Below are 21,332 nucleotides of genomic sequence, written 5' to 3' on the forward strand. Positions count from 1 at the left end.
TGCACAGAGACACATGGGCTCCTTCCTCCTAAGCTTCAGGCTGGATTTGGCAGCCTGTCCTGTCCCTGCCGTTGGTGACCCGGAAAGGGAAACTGCTCGCATGCGTGTAAAACATGGGTGTTATTGGTAGGCGGCAACCTCTGCTGGCACACAAAGATGCCGCTGCTTTCTCTGCGGCCAGTGACCGGAAAGTAAACCATTGGCTTTCTTGTTCATCTGTGCCCTTTGCTAGTGCTGTCTCTGCTGTCAGTGAGCCGGAAGTAAGGCATTGGCTGCCTTTTTTGGCTGCAGAGCGCTCTGTTCGTGCTGTCTCTGCAGAAGGTGACCCGGAAGTAAGGCAATGGCTTCTTTATTTGGATGCACCGCCCTGTGCTGGTGCTGTCTCTGCCGTCAGTGACCCAGAAGTGAAGCCTTCTTTTTTTTACAAGCTTTGTTGTTAGTCCCCGGCGAGGCACCGAGTCTGACCTGACGGCACAAGAGGCTCCAGGGCCCGCGGCCCGTCATCAGCCCCCGAGGGGTCCCTCGTGGCCCCGGGCGGTGTGTGAACCCTGGTCCTAACTCAAGGTGAGTAAAAAAGAATTCCAGCTATCGCGACAAAGAATTTTCAATTCTATTAAGGACACAGAGGCGAGGATTATGCTTCTCTTTGCTTTACTGCAAAACACAGCAGCCAATAAACAACTTTAAACATAGCATACCCCCGGAAGTACAACCTTCTCCATGGTATGCACCAATCACCATCAGTCCAATACTGTATATAGTCTGTAAAGCACTTATCACTTCCTCTTTCTTTGCAACAAACTTTTAACACAGTCCACAACTTGACTGCCGAACACTTGACCTCTGATTCCTTCATCGACGAGAGTCCCAACTTGAACACAAAATTTCCTCCATTGAAGCCGAGTTGATGTCACCTACGCCTTATGCCGGCTTGTTCTGTTCTCCTGAAACGAGAATAGATCTCGTAATATACCATTCACCAGAGGTATATACACAACACAATGGGCGGGATGAAACTCTATATAAAGACATACAGTCAACATCATTATTCACAAAATGAGCAAATTCAAGAACATGGTGCAAAACACAGTTTCATGGGTGGGATAATCCTCGCATCCGTGTCCTTAATAGAATTGAAAATTCTTTGTCGCGATAGCTAGAATTTTTTTTTATTCTATGTCAGTCCACGGAGGCTCAGATTATGCTAGTTTAAAGTTGACCCACCACAGTACTAGCAACATCTACAATTGGTTTGTGATAAAACGTTTTCAATGTAGAATCAGAAGACCAATCCGCCGCAGTCATAATATCCTCTGAACGAGAACCTGTAGCCAGAGCCTTGGAAGCCATCACTCCCCTCACTGAATGAGCAGCAAAGGCCGAAGTATCAATACCTGCCAGCTGCAACAACCAGGAGACCCACCTGGGCAGAGTCGTGGCAGAGACTGGGTGGAAAGGTTTCTGTAAAGAAATCAACAACTGTCCTGCCACAGCAGTTCTAAACTCTCTAGTGCAATCCTCATAACACTTCAAACATTACACAACACATAGTTTACTGTGATGTGGAAAAGCAGGGTAAGAAATACATTTAGAATTAGTCTTAGTATGCTTGGAAATAGTAAACGACACCCCTGAAGGAGTGAAAACTCTACCTGCTATGTCCAGAGAACGAACATCAGAGAAACATCTACATGGGATTAAACATAACAAAAGAGTCAATTTGGCCGATAATTGCTTGCGTGAAAGACCTTAATTCGCCGGCCAGTTCCTAAGGAAACATAACACCACATTCACATTCCACAACTGAGAATATCGAGGTGCGGGGGGATTGACTAATCTGATACCACGCACCACTTTACAGACCAGTGGATGCTCTCTCACTGGTTTGCCATCCACATGAGGATGACCCGCCGAAATTGCTGATCTGAAATTGTTGATCATCCTATACGCTAAACCTGTACATGCCATCTCTGATAAGACGTTAGAAATCATATGGATATCGGATCCCAAGGGATCCCCTTGCCGTGCAGTACACCAACCAACCCATTTGCGCCAAGCAGACTCATATCGCTTATGTGTAGAAGGCGCCCAGGACTGGGACAAAAAGTACAAAGTGTCCTCCAAAACTCCCGGCATTTGCCGGCGTCTCCGGAAAGTCTCCACGCCATGAGGGACAGCAGACCCTGAAGGACCAGTGGATGAGGTTTACCCAGCGGGTCAGTTAGAATCTCGGGAAACGCACTCTGTCTGTGGATCTGCGCCAGCGTTCTCTGAATCATGGCAAATGGGGGAAACGCATAGAGCATACCCGTCGTCCATGATTGAAGAAAGGCGTCCGAGTTGCTCGCTAGAGGGTCCGGCCGCCAACTGTAAAACTGGGGCAGTTGTGTATTGAGCCTGGAGGCAAAAAGATCCACTGTACAAAGGCCCCACTTGGCATTGAGTTGATGGAAAACTCTGGGATGAAGGCGCCAATCGCTGGAACCACGCAGGAAGCGGGAATTCCAGTCCGCTACCACGTTGGTGCAGCCCGGAATGTACTCCGCTGTCACCGATATATGATTCTGCAGGCAATAATGCCAGAAGTCCTTGGTTATTTCCACCAGCAAACGTGACCTCGTGACACTCAGACGATTGATATATCGTACTGCTGAGACATTGTCCATTCGAAGCAGTATGCAACAACTCGCTTTGTATGGAGACAAGGTTCGAATCGCAAAAGAACCCGCCAAGAGTTCCAGACAATTGATGTGGAGTTTCAGGTCCTCCTGGGACCAACGGCCCTCTGGTCTCTACCGACCCACATCGGGCTCCCCAGCCCCACCTGCTGGCATCCGATTCGATCACTATTTCCGGGACTGACGCAAAAATGGCTCAGCCATTCCACGCGTCCATGTGATCTAACCACCATGAGATCTCCGTCCTTGCCTCCTACGTTATCAGAATCTGTTCCGTATAACTGAGGCCCTTGCGGAGGTGTAAAATGTTCAACCTCTGGAGTGCCCTGTAATGAAGGGGACCCGGACAAATTGCTTGAATGGATGAGGCTAACAGACCCACCAGCCTGGCCAAAGTCCTCAATGATCTAATCTGAGCAGACAAAGCTTTCCTCAACTCCTTCTTGATGGCAGTTCGTTTCTTGAGAGGCAACAACAGTTGAGCCGAGACTGAGTCTACCTGGAACCCCAGGAACTCCATCGACTGAGATGGTGTCATGACAGATTTGTCCGCATTGATGACTAATCCCAACTCCTGAAGGAGTTGCGTCGTCAATGCCAGATGACGAAGAACTGTAGTGATACTCTGAACCATTATCAGGATAACTTCAAAGTAGATGATAAGCCTGACCCCCCGCTCCCTCAGAAATTGCACCACCAGCCTGAGGAGCTTGGTGAAACACCAAGGGGCGGACGAAAGTCCGAATGGCAGAGCAGCTTATTCGTACCAAACGCCTTACCACTGAATTTGCAGAAACCACCTGTGGGGTGGAAAAATAGGAACTGTCAAGTAGGTATCCTTTAGATCGAGACGCACCATCCAATCCCCCTCTAGGAGCAGATCTCGGAGTAAGTGTATGCCCTCCATCTTGAAGTGGCGATACACTACCCAAGAATTGAACTCTTTTAGATTCAACACCAGACGATAACCCTGATCTTTTTTGGGTACAAGAAACACCGTGCTGGTGAAGCCGTGGACGTGCGGTGTAGTTTGCACGATAGCCCCTTTCTGCATCAGAGATGCGACTTCGTCGTCTATGAAAGACCTCTCTACATTGGTAAAATGAAGTGGGTGCGGCACGTGAGTCTGTCTGGGAGTGTTGTAAAAATCTATCGGAAAGCCTTGAACCGTCTGTAATATCCAAGGATCGTTTGTCGGGGATCTCCACCTGTGGAGAAACCCAGCAATCTGACCCCCCACTTTCACCACTCCCCCGTGAAGTAAATTTACCTGAAAAAGAGGCGTCTTTGTCATTGTTGTGACCTCTGTATCCTCCTTTCTGGCCTCTGCCTCTACCCCCACGATTCCTGGTGGGTTAAAAGTTGGAGCGGTGGGAGTCCCCATCTCCGCGTTGCTCTGAGCCTCTTGCGGTCTGATTGAAACCACGGCCGGACGCCCGACCCCTGGAGCGACCGACCCTGGTAAAAAGGCCAGCGTTGAAGACTTTCTTGATGTTACTCTGTACCTTGTCGAGAGCAGAAAAGGTGGAGACGTACTTCCCTAGTTCCTTCACAAATTTATCTCCGAAGAGCAAGCCATTCGCCATGACGCCCGCCTCCGTGGAGGCCATGTCTGCCAGTTGAGGGTCGATACGCATGAGAAACGAACGCCGCCGTTACGTAGACACGGCAAAATTGGCGTTACCTAGAAAACAGAGAGCCCTCTGCGCCCATTCCAAGATTTATGTCGTATCCAGTGGTGTGTTGGACTCTTTGGCCTGCGCGCCGCATCCAATATTTTCGTGAGGGGCCCACACATGTCGAGGAGTTTATCCTGACAGCCCCTCCATGCCCTGTCCAATCCTTTCTTGGGGTCTTTAGAAAAATATTTTTAGGAACGTGGCCATATTGGGGTCCAACTCAGGGGTCGCCGTCCCCTTGCCCAGTAGGGCCGGCCTGGGGCATTCAGATCTCAGAACGGCACGCACCTCACGCTCAAAGCCTTGCTGTATATTACCTTGGACATAGTGTGCCACCTCTGCACATGGCACCCAATTGGTGGATCTAGGATGAACAATGTTATTGGGATTGAAGAGCAAGTTCCTGCTGGAAGGAAGGGAGCTTTCGGGTTGCGACTTGCGCTTGTTCTTCGGTTCCTTTTTAGGAGCCTCCGACTGGTCGGAGTCAGAAGTGTCTGGGAGCAAGGAGGAAGGGTCATTGTTGTTCCCTTGATACTGCAAGGATGCGCTAGACGATGGGCGAGAGCTCCCATAGCCCCCATGGTCATTAAGGACATTTGCTGCCATCTTGGCAAGCACCTCAGAGGAGCGATGATGTGATGGTCCGCCATGGGAAGACTTAAACTTACGCATACCATAGTTTTGCAGGGGTTGCGTAAAAGGTTTTAATGCATTAATTAATGCCTTATTCACTGAACCCTGGACGTGGGAATCGAGGGCTTCCACCAATTTTTCCTCCAGCTGGTGCTCATAAGGCACCTCATCATACTCCACATCATCTGTATACTCTGCCGACTGGTCTGCCTCCTCGGACTAGTACGCCATTAGTGCAATCTAGGAGGGTGGAGGAACTTCAGGGGCGGAAAAACCCAGGGGTGACACTGACAGGCTATAGCACCACAAATAAACAATCAACTTAGTCCAAAAACCTGCCTCAATGCACAAATAAATATTTGTGGAGGAAGCCACCCCTATTTCCCCTAAGGAAGACCCTTGAAACGCTTATGTGCCCCGTTGGGCGTTCAAAGGGACTAAGGGTAGAGGCAGCAGCAGTCCGCGACGCGCGAAAACCCGATTGTCAATGAAAATCCGATGCGGGAGTTCGCGCATGCGCGGACCGCGTGGCAACCGAAAGATTGCCCTCTCAAGCGCGCAGCGCGCGTCTGCCCCGCTCCCGCTCCATAAAGAACGACTGTTGCCTGCAAACACTGTAGCGTTATGGACCCAAACAAAATCTGAACGCGCGACCCGCGCCGAAAAGATTAAAGCGCCGAAGCGCGAACCATGTACAAACAGCACTATATCAATCTCGCACCGCGCACGCTACACCATCAGAGCACCGAAGCCAAAAATACAGATAGGAATCTCGCGACACTCGCACCCTGCCAAATACACATTAGCAAATCAATACAGTTGAAATAGACAAAATTAAAGACACAACTCGCTGCTGCAGTAGCAAAGAAATAGGAAGTGATAAGTGCTTTACAGACTATATACAGTATTGGACTGATGGTGATTGGTGCATACCATGGAGGGGGTTGTACTTCCGGGGGTATGCAATGTTTAAAGTTGTTTATTGGCTGCTGTGTTTTGCAGTAAAGCAAAGAGAAGCATAATCTGAGCCTCCGTAGACTGACATAGAATTCATGCCACGGAGCAGATGAGGCCTCGCGGCCAGAGCTGCAGCCTGGGGGACTGTGGAGATAAGCGTGCTGGTGGAGGGGGGGGAGTGAGGACATCCGTGGAGACAGAGGGCATGAGGGGGCTGTGGAGACAAGGGGCAGAGGGCATGGGGGGCTGTGGAGACGAGGGGCGCTGGTGGAGGGTGGGAGTGAGGACATCTTTGGTGGCAGAGGGCATGGGGGGCTGTGGGGACGAGGGGCGCTGGTGGAGGGTGGGAGTGAGGACATCCTTGGAGGCAGAGGGCATGGGGGCTGTGGGACAGAGGGCATGGGGAGGCTGTGGAGACAGAGGGCATGGGGAGGCTGTGGAGACTGAGGGCATGGGGGGGCTGTGGAGACTCAGGGCATGGGGGCTATGGAGACTAAGGGCATGCGGGTCTGTGGAGACGAGGGGCGCTGGTGGTGGGTGGGAGTGAGGACATCCTTGGAGGCAGAGGGCATGGGGGGCTGTGGAGATGAGGGGCGCTGGTGGTGGGTGGGAGTGAGGACATTCGTGGAGGCAGAGGGCATGGGGGGCTGTGGAGGCAGAGGGCATGGGGGGCTGTGGAGACGAGGGGCAGAGGGCATGGGGGCTGTGGAGCTGAGGGGTGCTGGTGTAGAGTAGGAGTGAGGATATACTTGGAGGCAGAGGGCATGGGGGGCTGTGGAGACGAGGGGCGCTGGTGGAGGATGGGAGTGAGGACATCCTTGGAGGCAGAGGGCATGGGGGGCTGTGGAGACGAGGGGCACTGGTGGAGGGTGAGAGTGAGGACATCCTTGGCGCCAGAGGGCATGGGGGGCTGTGGAGAGGAGGGGCACTGGTGGAGGGTGGGAGTGAGGACATCCGTGGAGACAGAGGGCATGGGGGGCTGTGGAGACGAGGGGCACTGGTGGCGGGTGGGAGTGAGGGCATCCTTGGAGACAGAGGGCATGGGGGGCTGTGGAGACGAGGGGCAGAGGGCATGGGGGCTGTGGAGTTGAGGGGCGCTGGTGTAGAGTAGGAGTGAGGATATCCTTGGAGGCAGAGGGCATGGGGGGGCTGTGGAGACGAGTGGCGCTGGTGGAGGATGGGAGTGAGGACATCCTTGGAGGCAGTGGGCATGGGGGGCTGTGGAGACGAGGGGCGCTGGTGGAGGGTGACAGTGAGGACATCCTTGGAGGCAGAGGGCATGGGGGGCACCTAAAATGATTGTGGTACCAGCGCCATCAGCAGTAAAGCCGGCTCCGTGCCCAGGGGTCACTAACAGAGGTGACTAAAATAGATTCTCCACTTCTTCGCCTTGCCTGATTTCTCTAATTAATTCATCCCCTTCGTTCATTTCATGTTTATTACTAATGATCCAGCCCAGACCCAACACACCTTTACTCCTTATATTTCCTCCTTGGAGACCTCAGACATAAACAACACACAAAGGGCTCTCATTCCACTCACCGAAAAATCTTCAGGTGGATCCCCACCGAAACCAGAAAACGGTCACCCAGGCCCTCGTCACCAGCCGACTGCACTACGGAAACGCCCTATACGCCGGAACCACTGCCAAACTTCAGAAACGACTTCAGCGCATACAGAACGCCTCCACACGACTCATCCTCGACATCCCTCGCCACAGCCACATATCCGCCCACCTGAGGAACCTGCACTGGCTCCCCGTCAGCAAGAGGATCACGTTCAGGCTCCTCACCCACGCACACAAAGCGCTCCACGACAAGGGCCCCGAATACCTCAACAGCCGCCTCTTGTTCTACACCCCCACCCGCCAGCTCCGCTCCGCCAGCCTCGCCCTCGCCACCGTCCCACGGATTCGCAGAACCACCACCGGAGGAAGATCCTTCTCCTACCTGGCCGAAAAGACATGGAACTCCCTCCCCGCACACCTACGACTGACCCAGGACCATCTCGCCTTCAAGAAACACCTCAAGAACCCAGCGCCTTGAGACCCTCACGGGTGAGTAGCGTGCTCTATAAATGCACTGATTGATTGATTGATTGATTGACCATACAAATCACTAGGTCCCCAAAAGCAAAGGATAACAGGGTCAATGCGCTGGAAAGATGATGTTTGAATACCTATAAAATTATTAAATTGGTACTTCCAAACTGATCCCTATTTACTCGACGGACCTGTTAGTTGTTTTAGGTTGTGATAATATCTATGACACTTTTAACATTCTATTTGTTAAAATATTCTTCCCTAAAGAACCACAGACACCTTTTAATGCTTTTTATGATTTTTATATCTGAATATTTGGTTAGATATATTTAGTTTAAAACAGAAATATAAGGTAAATCAAGGACAATTTCATCAGAGAACACAAACATAATAAAAAACGGTTAATTTTGTAATTCATTCACGTGTCAAAACTAAATGCTTTTGAGAGGGGAAAGTTGAAGAGACATCAGATACAAAAAGAATGCAGTTTGCAATTTAAGCAAAACAGGTTAGCCCTACTGATACATACCAGATGAAATGCAAAGGTTGTCCCCCAAAGTTAAGGCGGGAACAGAAATAGGAGCCAGGACAGCATTCAGCTAAGCCTCAAAGTCAGGGGCGATCACCCATCGATCTCCCTCCTCGACGCCCACCGCAACGCTTCTAGCCGCTTCTGCTCGAACTGTCTCCTTCTCTCTGGAAACCGCCCTCGCTCCCTGAACCTTCAGATTGTCTTTAGTTTTATGGTACCATTTGCATGTCCAGCCTCTAAAGGTTTCAAAATTCGCATCAGGTTCATTCATGATTGGTTTGTTTAGATCAAATATCCTGTCCCCCCATCCATTACGTATGTTGACCCGACCCCCTCACATCATCAACACATGTATCTCCTTATTTCCTAAAGTCCATAGAGATCTATTCATACAATAGACACATTGGAAACATCACAAAGTCTTCCCATGGCTGCCTTTCATGGCTGTTCTCCAGATGGCCTTGGCACTTCCGGCCTCCTAGCACACTTCACCGCGTGCTGCATTGATAGAACAGCGCATGACCGGGGATTTAGTCACCATCTTGTTTTTGACGGTAGCTACGGCCTAGTTCCGTTTTCTAGTATAAAGTTGAGCAAAAACAGGTATTAATCATAACGAAATGTATTTTTCACTGTTTAGTACCCCACTACACTATTTACCCTTGTTATTTCTTTACGCAAAGCATTATTTCAAGCGGTATTTTCTATTCTTCTTCCGTGTTTAGTAAGATGTGCAAGCGTACAACATGACCATCCACATGCAATATGGTTATTATACGAAGCGCAATTTAGTAATACGTTTTTCTAAAGGGTGTTAATTATTATTTCTTATTAGTGCGCATACCCGTAAGCATTCTCCCATGTCCTGAGTGTATTTCTGCATCATTTTAGTCTTTCGTGCATTTCTTAATACTGTCATGAGGGAGATGGCCTCCAAGCAGGTTGTCTACTTCAACCCTGCTCCATCACTAAGAAGTTAAAGGACATGAGCGGCTCTTTCTATCTTGGATTCACCTGGTGTTGGACGGCTCTTCTTACTCTTCGGTGGGAGTAGCATGTTATCCTTTATTTCTTGTATCTGAACTTCTTTTCTTACCTTATCTTACTTGATTTGGGGAGGTTTTTTAGATCTCGCCTGAGCCAGCGCATGCGCTGCTCGCTCTGGCGAGACATTTAGTGACTGGGTTTTAAAAAGCCCGACCACAGCTTTTTGGCTGGCATAGAGCGTGTGGTTACACGCACAATGACAAGCGGAGGTGCCATCTGGCTTTCCTCTCTCATCATGGTGCGCACACACCACTCACCAGACATGCCTCCTCTTTTTTTTTTTAACTTGCAGTGCGAGCGCGCGCTTTAAAAAAAAACTTTTAGCGCAAGGCGCGCGCGCTTCTTTTAAATGGTTGCTTTGCACCCGTAAATGCTTACGCACACAAATGCTCCAGTACAAACATCAAACGTATATTTGCGGTGCATGCGTGCTTCACGTATTATGTTCCCCCATCAGAGTGTAGACTGTCAGAACACAAAATTATCCACTTGTCCGTGCTCTGCAGAAACTGGTGAAAGGCGAGCAGCGGGTTGCTGGACTACCTGAGCAGAGTGTGGTAACTGTACTTTAAAATGGTGGCGACCGTAGTTGCTTCCGCCTTCCCACACAAATACAGCATTTCCCTTAAATAGAAGCCGTGCCCGTCACTGTGCCCGTAATTCAGTGCATTTCTTTTGTTTGGGCAAACTCTTTTTTTTTTTTTGTTTCTTGCACGCATCCATGTTTCTTCCCCGGTTTTATAAATGATGGTCTGTAAACTTCCTCTGCTTCCAGGTGGCTCTTCCGGACTATGGCGTCAGATGAACCGTTCTTGTTTTATTTGCTGTTCTAGAATGCAGCAGGCGTGTAGTGCCTGTAAGCATCTCATGTGACAACTTTCAAAAAAGCCCACTCGTGTTATAAATTACAATATACAGTATCCGTTGTAAGAAAATGCATCTAGCTAATGAGTTTTCAGAAAGAAAAAAACGAGTCGCTCACTGGGTCCGAAATTGTATTCAAGTGTATTTTTAATTAATTGCAAATCAGCAATTGAAATGGTTAAATTCATCTGTCACTACACAGCAAACCATTTTCTGAAAGTTCATTGGTTACCACTTCAATATGGCCACTATTCTTGTTTTGCTTCTGTAGCAGCGAGCAAAACCCCAGAATGGCGCATCCTGCAGCTGGCCCACTTTAAAGGTAGCTGTGTCAGCATTTGGTAGGGAACAGATGAAAGGCCTGTGCCCTACCGTAAACAGGAAAGAAATACTTCGGGTTTATGTCAAGCGGGGCTCATCTCCTTAATTAGCTGCGATTTCAAGCGCCATTGTTTCCCTTCACTACAGTCAGTACTGTCGCCCTTTGTTTCCCTGGTCTTTGTAACGCTCAAGGCCTTACACTTTCTGTTGTCACCAGTGTCCCGTTGCCCTGCTAGGGCAGCAGAGCAGGTGCATTGGAACGTTTATAAACTGTCCTGCCAATTGCATGTTAGACAAATAAAACCCCGGGGTCAAACACAGTGTCGACGACATTCACATAGTTTATGCAACATTGTATTTTAACTCTAACATTAGAGGGTTTTATAAAAAATAAAAAAGCTGTATGAAAAATGTAAAAATGAACCTCGGAATTTACAGAATTTTGAAGTAAGATTAATCATTATTTAAGAAAGTGGAGCGTGGCTTCTTTAGGCGAAATCCACACTCGCTAGTTATGATTCAGAGCACGTTCAATTGTACTTTTTGGTAGGTCTCCCTAAGCACTACCACCCTCAAAATGCAGATCACAAAGTTGTATTTCTGTTGATATGTGGATGGAGATATCCTTTTGTTACTTGCAATTCTTAAGCTGCAACCCTCACAATATAGCACAGTGAGCTATAAACCAGCACTATCTGCGAGGTGTGGCTTTAGATCCTTATTGTGTTTTCTAGAAATTGTCAACGATTCATGCACAGCAGGACCTCCATAGTGTCAACAACTGTTGCTTGATCGGGAAGCATCTTCAAAGCCCGGGCAGTGGGAGCGGTGTCTGAGCCCTGGCAGTGGGAGCGGTGTCTGAGCCCTGGCAGTGGGAGCGGTGTCTGAGCCCTGGCAGTGGGAGCGGTGTCTGAGCCCTGGCAGTGGGAGCGGTGTCTGAGTCCTGGCAGTGGGAGCGGTGTCTGAGCCCTGGCAGTGGGAGCGGTGTCTGAGCCCTGGCAGTGGCAGCAGTGTCTGAGTCCTGGCAGTGGGAGCGGTGTCTGAGCCCTGGCAGTGGGAGCGGTGTCTGAGCCCTGGCAGTGGGAGCGGTGTCTGAGTCCTGGCAGTGGGAGCGGTGTCTGAGCCCTGGCAGTGGGAGCGGTGTCTGAGCCCTGGCAGTGGGAGCGGTGTCTGAGCCCTGGCAGTGGGAGCAGTGTCTGGCCGTTGTATTGAAAGCAGTAACTGCTTGGGTAAGGAGTCTACTCATGAAGACATGGGAGCTTTCATTTGCCCTGTGGGTGTGGTAAGGACCTTTGCATACGTTCAATGATGCACAACTCTCAGACTGTTCACTCCATCTGCTCATACTTTGCCCAGTGATGCTTAGCAGTCTGTTCCTTGCTAGGCTAGCACTTTTGTTAGCACTTTCTAAATCCTCCTTGTCCTGCCTGCAGCTCATTAATAATATCGTTTCAAATTCAGCCATGCTAAATCGCTGCTCCAGAAAATTCATGGGCTCGCGATCCTTGCTAGAGTCCCTTTCAAAAGTCTTTTTGTCAATGCTGGTAGATTCCTGAATCAATGCTTGCAGGTTTGGTCACTGGGCCATCCGCTAACCTCTAAATGATTGCCTTGATGAAGCTTGGAGGCAGAGTTCCTTGGCCCTTGGTGTGCCACTCCCTGCCAGTCAATGCCATCCACTTTGATGGATCTCACAAACCTCATAGAAGGTAGTTTACATCTGCGTTTGTGTAAGGGAAGTGTTTTATTACTGCTTATTCCCCAAATGTTAATGTGTTAGGTTACTTTTTTTGTTAAAAAAATATTCCAGCAGTAGCCTAAATAGTCAAATAAAATCCAGGAAGCAAGAAGAGGATGCCATACCACAGATGTTACGAAGTGTCCCTGTGGAGGTGAAAAGGGACCTCTGTTGGTCACAAGGTTCTGCGCCCTTACTTATGCGACTGCGAGGATATTTCTTAACCAAAACAAAACTAATAAACATTATTATTTGCAACGCCATTAGCTCAAACCTTCAGTAATGCGAGACCTTTGCATTGCAAATGCAAGCATTGGCATAGCCAATAGGTCTCGCTTTTGGGACCTTATAAGTATTTAGTTATGCAGCACAATATCCTTGGTGCAACAACATCAACTGTTGCATGGCTAAACACTTATAAGGTCCCAAAGGCGAGACCTATTGGCTATGCCAATGCTTGTTTAATTATGTACCGCACTTACAGTATTATTGCCTGTTTTGCTGGTGGATTAATTCACTGATTTTTCTCCACAGATAACTTTATATATGGTTTTTGCTATTGGGTTGTGTTTTCGTTTGCTGACAAAATCAAAACATCGAACATAGCTGTAAGGATGAGTTGCATAAAACAGATGTTCAGTGATATAAATTGAGGGTCCTAAATCTGTAACAGCAGTCATGCTCTCCTCTCTTTCAGTCACTCCCTGCGTATCTGGTATTGAAGGAAACGCCGATGGGGTGCAGATATGGGAACAGATAGGTAAAAGTCTTTCAGATCCAGACGTACCATCCAGTCTTTTTCCTGGAGGAGATCGTGGAGTAGATGAATGCCTAGTGGCGGTAAACAACCCAACCATTAAAATCCTTAAAGTTCAAGACTAGCCGTGATCCTCCCCGCTTCTTGCCCCTTTTTGTAAAAGAGTCTAAATTTCTGAGGAGATAAAACTCTGATCTTGAAGGGAAAAAGACATCATTGATGGCAGAATTGTACATTTGTATTCTGTACCCCTGCACTGTCTCTAGTATCCATGTGTCCTGTGAAATCGTCTGCCATATATGAAAGAAGGACTGGCTCTTGCCCCCCCAAGACCACCTCTGAACATAGATCCTGCCCCCTCCACTCAAATTAGAGAAACCTGCAGTGGGGGAGAAAGATGGGGACAGACAGGTATTCGTCCTTGAGGTCGAGACGCGCAACCAGTCGTTCTGCAGCAATAGATCCCGGAGGAGTTGAATCCCCTCCATCTTGAAGTGGTGGTAAAGCAGCCACTCGTTGAAAGACCTGAGGTTGATGACGGGGTGGAAGCCCTTGTGCTTCTTTTCCACTAAAAATAGGAACCCCCTGGGATGCAGTTCTGAGCGGCAAACTGCCCCTTTTGGCAGAAGGTTGTGGAAATCCTGATCTATAAAAGATTCATCCTGAGAGGAAAAGACCAGTGGACGGGGTTTGAATGTTTGCACCGGGGTTCCGTAGAACTTTATGTGGTACCCCCTTACCGTCTCCAGAACCTAAGGGACTGAGGAGATCTCTGCCCATTTGTGAGAAAACATGCTTATTCTCCCTCCTAAACGAAGAGGTGTTAAAAGACTGGTGCTTACCACTGTATCCGCTGGAGTTGTTGTGCGCCCCTCTGCGGCCACGGTTGTTCCTGCCATTTCCGCCACAGAGAGGTACAAGGTTCCTTGCCGGCCGTCCTGCCAGACATTGTTTCTTCTTGCCTGGGCTCTGTTAGGGCCTTGATAGGATTGGCGGCCGTAAGAGCGAACCCTGCCTCTTCTGGCCCCGCCAAAAACCTTTCCTTGAAAGATTTTCTTCATCACCGCCTGTGCCTTGTCAAGTACTGAGAACGTCGACACCAACTTCCCTAGCTCCTTGATGAGGGATCGCCGAAGAGGGAGCCCTGGGCCACGGGACCTGCCTCTGAGGACGAGAGCTCCCCCAACTTAGGGTCTATCTTTAGAAGAAGGGAGCGACAGCGTTCTGTGGAGAGGGCGCAGTTGATGTTGCCCTCTGCGCCCACCCCGCCACGTCATCTATGGGAAGGAGTTGACCTACTACCTGGACCGCTCTACTAGCTCTATGATTTTTAATTAATGTCCCACCACATCCAGGAGCTTGTCCTGGCAGGCCCTCCATGATCTATCGATCCCCTTCTTGGGGTCCCTCATATATTTACTTAAGAAGGTGCACAGCTTAGGGTCTATCTCTGGGTAGCTCATCTCTGAAGGAAGGTCATATACCTTCAACTTGGAAAGCGGCCCAGATCATCCTGCTGCGAAAAAACACCAAAGCCCCCCATGGAAGATCTCCCCAATCTACGCCCCATCTCCCTCCTACCCTACCTGAGCAAGGTTCTGGAAAAACATGTCAATAACCACCTCTCGGACCATATTGAATCGGCTGGCTACCTGGATCCATCCCAATCAGGTTTCCGCGCTAACTACAGTACAGAAACTGCTTTGGTGGCCATTACAGACAACATCAGGCTTGCGCTAGATCAGGGCCAATCTACCCTCCTGGTTCTTTTAGACCTCTCCGCCGCATTCGATACGGTTGACCACCAGATCTTGCTCGGAAGAATGAAGGAAGCAGGACTGGGGGGAATAGCACTGCAATGGATAACCAGCTTCCTCTCCAATCGCACTCAAACTATCAATCTGGGTCCATATCGGTCCGCCACAGAAAAGTTGACCAAGGGTGTGCCACAGGGCTCATGTTTGAGCCCAACCATGTTCAACATCTACGTGGCCCCCTTGGCCACGCTGCTGAGATGCCACGGGTTCGTCCCTATATCCTACGCAGCTGACACCCAACTCATCTTCTCCTTCGATAAGTCATCTCAGACAGCTCAAGCCTCCTTTTCCTCTGGCATGCTGGCCATCTCACAGTGGATGAGCAGTAACTTTCTGCAACTGAATGCCAGTAAAACGGAAATTATCCTTTTCGGAGAAGCTCCACTCCTATGGACACCTACTTGGTGGCCCAAAGTATTGGGTACTGCTCCTGCCCCAAAAACCACAGCAAAAAACTTAGGGGTGCGTCTCGACCAGGCTCTAACAATGAATGAACATGTTACCCACACAGTCGGTGCATGTTTCCAGGTGCGGGGCCTTCTGAGAAGAGCCCTCCCCTATCTCCCGGACTCCTTTCGAAAGACTCTTCAACAAGCCCTAGTACTGAGCAAACTAGACTATTGCAACACTCTACTGGTTGCAGCCAACGAGCCTGCCCTAAACCGCCTGCAAGTGGTACAAAATACCGCAGCTCGCTTAGTTGCTAATGCACCCTACAGGTCAGCCTCACTCCCGCTGCTACAACAACTACATTGGCTACCTGTACGGAAACGGGTGAAGTTCAAACTCTGCTGCCTGACACACAAGGCACTGTGGGGTAACGGTCCCCCCTACTTGGCGGAGAGGCTCCACCAACATATCCCTACAAGGGACCTGAGATCCCGGTCTAAATCCCTGCTCAAAATCCCCAGGATAAAAAAAACACGAACAGGAGGAAAAGCCTTCTCCTATCAGGCTCCCCTAACATGGAACCAGCTCCCCCTGCCCTTAAGACAATGCCCGGATTATCTGAAATTCAGCAAGGCCCTGAAATCCGCTCTCTTCTTGGCAAAACCTACCACCACACTTTTTTTTGCATTTCCGGAAGCGCCGAGATACCCCTCTGGGGGTGATTCATGCGCTATATAAGCCAATTAACATAACATAACATAGCTGTGACCTTGTCAGCCAGTGATGGTTGGGGACATTCTGGTCTGAGGCGGGCCCCCACCTCCTTGCTTAGTGGTTGTCTGATGTTGTTGCCCACATACTCCTGGATGACTGTGGGTGCCAAAACCTGCCAGAATCTTGTGTCTCATCAGAGGAACCCTCTTCTTTCTCAAAATTACCCTCCCCATGTTGGGGAACCCCTCTCCGGGGTCGAAATATGTGGCAACCTTGTCGCTGGGAACCCTGGGTAGCTCTTCCTCCCGATATGGTGCCTCTTTGAGCTTCGTCTCAGCCTCTCCTAACGGAGCGGCTGAGACGAAGCGCGGGACGTGACAATTGTGCGAACGCCCAAAGTATAAGTGGGCCTGCGAAGTACAGGATCACTGCAAAATTTACGGTACCTGTCTGACACGCTGTCGAGCTGGTATGAAAAACCTGGGCTGACAACGGTCACAAGTCGTTCATTGCAAATGTGGTGATAAGGTGATAAGGTCCTGTTGCCCTGAAGAAATTGTAAAAGTAAGGCAATGAAACATGTTGGCTTATTGGCTTCTTGTCTGTTAAAATACAGCACTTTTTATTTTTGAATTGACCCATGAGCAAAGAATAAAATTATGATGGCCATGGTTCTTTATCAATTTTTATTCAGGACTACGGTGTGTGTCATTCACATGCTTTCAACTTTTTTGTTGGTTGAGTTATCCAATTTTCTTTGAGCGAGGTGGCAACCTATGATGAGAAACGTGGCAGTACTGGTGATGATCTAACCAGTGTCAGCCCGCTAAGGTGTTGCGCACGTTATGTTATGTTATGTTGTTATGTTACACCATTTATAAAGCGCACAGCTGCCCCAGCAAAGGGACGTCCCGGCGCTAACAGCAGTTTCCAAAGGAGTTCCGGTTAGTCCATGGGGAAAAGAAAAGTCTTGATAGCTTTCCGGAAGGATGTCAATGAGTCTAAGCTGCGGATTTTCAAAGGAAGGGAATTCCACAGCTTGGCAGCAAGGAGTCGGAAGGACCTACCGTCTGCTCTGGTACGCTTAACACGTGGGACTGACGCCAGAACCAATTCGGAAGATCGCAGTAGGCGAGCCGGAACATAGGGAGTAATCAGTCCCGACAAAATCTCAGGTATGGAAGACTTTAAAATTTTAAAGGTAAGACATAAAGATTTGAATTCAACTCTTTTAGGGATAGGGAGCCAGTGAAGGCGGCGGACCGCGTCTCTGCCAGAGCACGTTCTAGAGAGTCCAAGTAAAGATCGTGCGGCAGTGTTTTGAACACGCTGCAGATGGTTCAATTCCGCTTTATTGGCTCCTAGCAGCAGGGAGTTCGCATAATCTAGTCTGGCTAAGACAGTGGCCTGAACTATAAGTTGGCGTGTGGTCGCGTTAAAAAACCCCAAAATGGGCTTCAGTCCACGTAGAAGGCCAAAACAGGTGCCTGCAGTTTTTTTGGTGTGATCTTGGAAACCCAAGGTGGAATCGAGCCAAAGGCCAAGGTTCTTTACCACCAGCTTGGGGGTGGGGGCCGTTCCCAACGAGGATGGCCACCACTGAGTGTTCCAGAGTCCCTTGTCCTTCCCCACCAGTAACACCTCGGATTTGCTTGCATTGAGCTGAAGACAGTTCTCCGTAAGCCAGCCAGCCACCGCCTCAAATCCTTTGCGGAACTGGGGGGCACCGTTGGTCTGATCAGCAGAGAGGGCCACCACCATCTGGGTGTCGTCCGCATATGAAACCAAACTAAGACCATGGTCGCGTGCAACCACTGCCAAAGGCTGAACATAGAGGTTAAACAGAGCCGGACTTAAGGCCGAGCCCTGCGGGACTCCCTGCTTAATATGCTGGATGGAAGAAGCAAAAGGGGGAGCATAAATCTGAAAAGATCTATTTGACAGGAAAGAGCGGAACCATTCCAGAGCTAAATCTTTTACTCCAGCTTCCTCAAGCCGGCGCAGTAAGATCTTATGAGAGACCGTGTCAAACGCGGCAGTCAGTTCGAGCAAAATGAGTGCCGCAGTTTGACCTTCATCTAGAATGGACCGCAAATGCTCACTAACCACCAGGAGAGCTGTTTCGGTGCTGTGGCCAGCGCGGAAACTATTCTGAGACCGGTCCAAGATCTTACTATTGTTTAGAAAGTCAGAGAGGACTTTATTCACGTGGGCCTCAGCCACTTTAGCAACCCAGGGCAAGAGAGAGATAGGACGAAAATCTTCGGGTTTAGTGGGATCCAGTGATGGTTTCTTGAGCAGTGGGAGCACTTTAGCTTGCTTCCAGGGTGTAGGGACTACTGCCGTGCTAAAAGAGGAATTGATGGTCTGTAATAGTGGAGTGAGAATTACAGGTAGGCACTCCCTAAACTGAGCCGGTCTCATGGGGTCAAGAAGAGAGCCAGACTTAACTTTGGCACTCAAAGTGAGAAACTCCTGCTGAGAAATGGGGGGAATGACCTTTAATATGGCATTAGGGATAGATGTTAAAGGCTTCACTAGAACCCTAGAACAGTTGGGGAAGGATTTATAAATGGTTTCTACTTTTTGTACAAAGTAGGAGGCCAAATCCTCACAGTATTGTACCGAAGTGATAGGAGAGGTAGATGGATCCTTCCTCTTTTTAAAATCACTCAGAATCTTAAAAATACATTTGGTGGGATTGTTGCTGGAAGCTATCTGGTTAGTGATAAAGGCAGCACATGCTGACTGTATGGCTTTATGATAACCTTTGATAGCATCCTGATATAGTTTTTTTTCTACAGGGTCGTAGTTCCTCCTCCAGGCTCGTTCACGTTGTTTACACACAGTCCGCATGGCCGCCAAGGAGTCAGAGTACCAAGGATTGGAACCTGAGACACGGCCCTTGGACCATTTAGCAGGAATAAGAGAGTCTAGTGCTGCACAGATCCACTCACAAATAGTCTTGTAGGCTTGTTCTGGGTTGGTGTCAAGGCAAGGAGTACGGGAGGCCAGGAGGGCCAACAGATCGTCCAGCCTGAGTTTGTGCCAACAACGTTTAAGAGTGGCCTTGGAGGGAGCTCTGGGCATAGCCCCCACCTGGGGGAAAGAGATGGTGATGAGGTGGTGATCGGTCCAGCAGACCGGACTAGGTGGTTGGACCAGGAGGGAGGAGATGTTAGAGAAAACTGGATCAAGTAGGTGTCCAGCCACATGAGTAGGACTCAGCACCAGTTGCCTTAGTTGACAGGCTTCGAAATCTGCAATCAGGGAGCTGACTTCTGAGTCTGACAGGAAATCAAAATGGATATTTAGATCACCAATGAGGCTAAAATTGGCTGATCTCATAGCCCATATATGGACGGCTTCCATGATCGCTACTTTGAATTCTGCTGAAGGGCCAGGAGGGCGATAGACCAATAAGCCAGAGAAGGAGTAGTTGGCATTGAGAGATAGGGTAAAACGAGCGCACTCGCACCCTGCCACGTCCTCCTTGACAAAAATACAGTGCAGGGAAGATTTAAAAATCGCAGCCAGACCCCCACCTCTAGTTTCTCTATTAATGGTGAGAATGGTATCAAATCAAAAAAAAACAAGCTTTATTCGATTTAGGATAAAATCATAAAAGCACATAATACAAACATTTTTTAAGATAAAACAGGGTCAACAACATAAGCTTATTCGATCATACATTCAAGATAAAATATCATTAAAAAGAGATTCAGATCATAATAATTCGGGAACAGATTAAGAACATTAGGATTGCATAGATTTTCTAAATTTAATTACTAATTTTAAGAAACTTGAAACTGCATGAATAAGGAAATCATCTTCTAATAGCAGTAATTTCATGTATGCTAATTTACAGGTACGAATCCCCCATGCCCTCAGAACGGGTAACAGAAGAGCTCTACGCGGGACTTTGTAAAATACACAAAAGAAAACACAATGTATGTCCGATTGTCTGGAGATATCATCACATGGGCACAAAGGAATTTCAGTGGACCAGTCATTACAGAGGGGAAAAGTAACTAAGTGAAAAAACATGCCTAATCTGAGGCGAGTCAGCAATGTGCGTGCGTATGGGCTTAATTCTGAGCTAAGATAATATTGGAGACCCTCGCACTGAGTAATTTCCTGAAACCGGAGTACAGTAGGTTTCATTTTTTCCTTGTCCCATCTTTCCATTACCCGGTGGTCAAGAGCCAACTTTTTCAAGGCGGCTCTCGATAGCCCATCCAAACTGGTCGGGTTATCAAAGAATTCTGGGTGTCCTATCTTTACACAAAGATTTTTCACGTAGGAGAGCCACCTAATATTGGCCATTCCGTTCATTGTGAGACAGTCGGTAATTACTTCCCTATTTAAGGTTGTCTCCTCAGTCACCCAGACCTTATGCCACAGTAAAAGAGGGGAGATGTTAACAATGTCACTAATGTAGGGAAGGCCTACTTCTATATGGGTCATGTAAGTTGATGAAAATTTAGAGACTCCTAGTAAGTGGCAGATAAACTGATTCTCACAGCTTTGTAGCCTCTGCACATTTTCTATCCCCCAGAGCCCTGCCCCATAGGTGGCTGAGGAGACGACTTTGGCCTTATAAATTTGTATTAGTTCCATAGCGGGCTTCCCCCCAATTTTTGCAGAAAAATTGTTCAGGGCTCCCGCAGAACGTAAAAAGGCTAATTTCCTTGTTGCTATTGCCGGCTTCCAGCTCCCCCTCCTATCAAAAGTCACACCTAAATAACAGAATTTCTCAGTGGTTTCAATTTTTTGGGCATCCAGATAGATAGAACAAGGTGCACTTCTAAGGCCTCTGCCACAGACCATGTTGTAAGATTTAGAAGTGTTCACCTTTAAATCCCTATCCCTCATAAAGGAGGTAAATTGAACCACCGCCCGCTGTAGACCTATCCTAGTACGCGACATAATTGCCGCGTCGTCAGCATAGAGTAATAGGGGCACTGAGGTACCCTTTATGGCGGGGTAGTCATATTGAAAATTACTTAGGTGTTCTCCAATAGAGTTAATATAAATGGTAAACAACAGGGGAGCCAATATGCACCCCTGTCTGACCCCCCGCAAGATAGGGAATTTATCTGAGCATTCCCCCAGACGTCCGAATCTGACCCTTGCCCCTGCGTCCCTGTAAAGTTCACGAATA

At 48.6% G+C, this 21,332-nt stretch overlaps 1 long non-coding RNA gene across 1 annotated transcript in view; it reads right to left on the reverse strand.

The window, feature by feature from the left end:
* Window positions 1-21,332, reverse strand: part of LOC146799816 (uncharacterized) — a 69,871-nt gene that overhangs the window by 29,139 nt on the left and 19,400 nt on the right. The window contains exon 2 of the long non-coding RNA XR_014968039.1: window positions 8,518-8,756. This is a non-coding gene — a long non-coding RNA (uncharacterized LOC146799816). The remainder of the gene's footprint in view (window positions 1-8,517; window positions 8,757-21,332) is intronic.

Source organism: Triturus cristatus, chromosome 8, assembly GCF_964204655.1.
Source record: "Triturus cristatus chromosome 8, aTriCri1.1, whole genome shotgun sequence".
Lineage (NCBI taxonomy): Eukaryota > Metazoa > Chordata > Amphibia > Caudata > Salamandridae > Triturus > Triturus cristatus.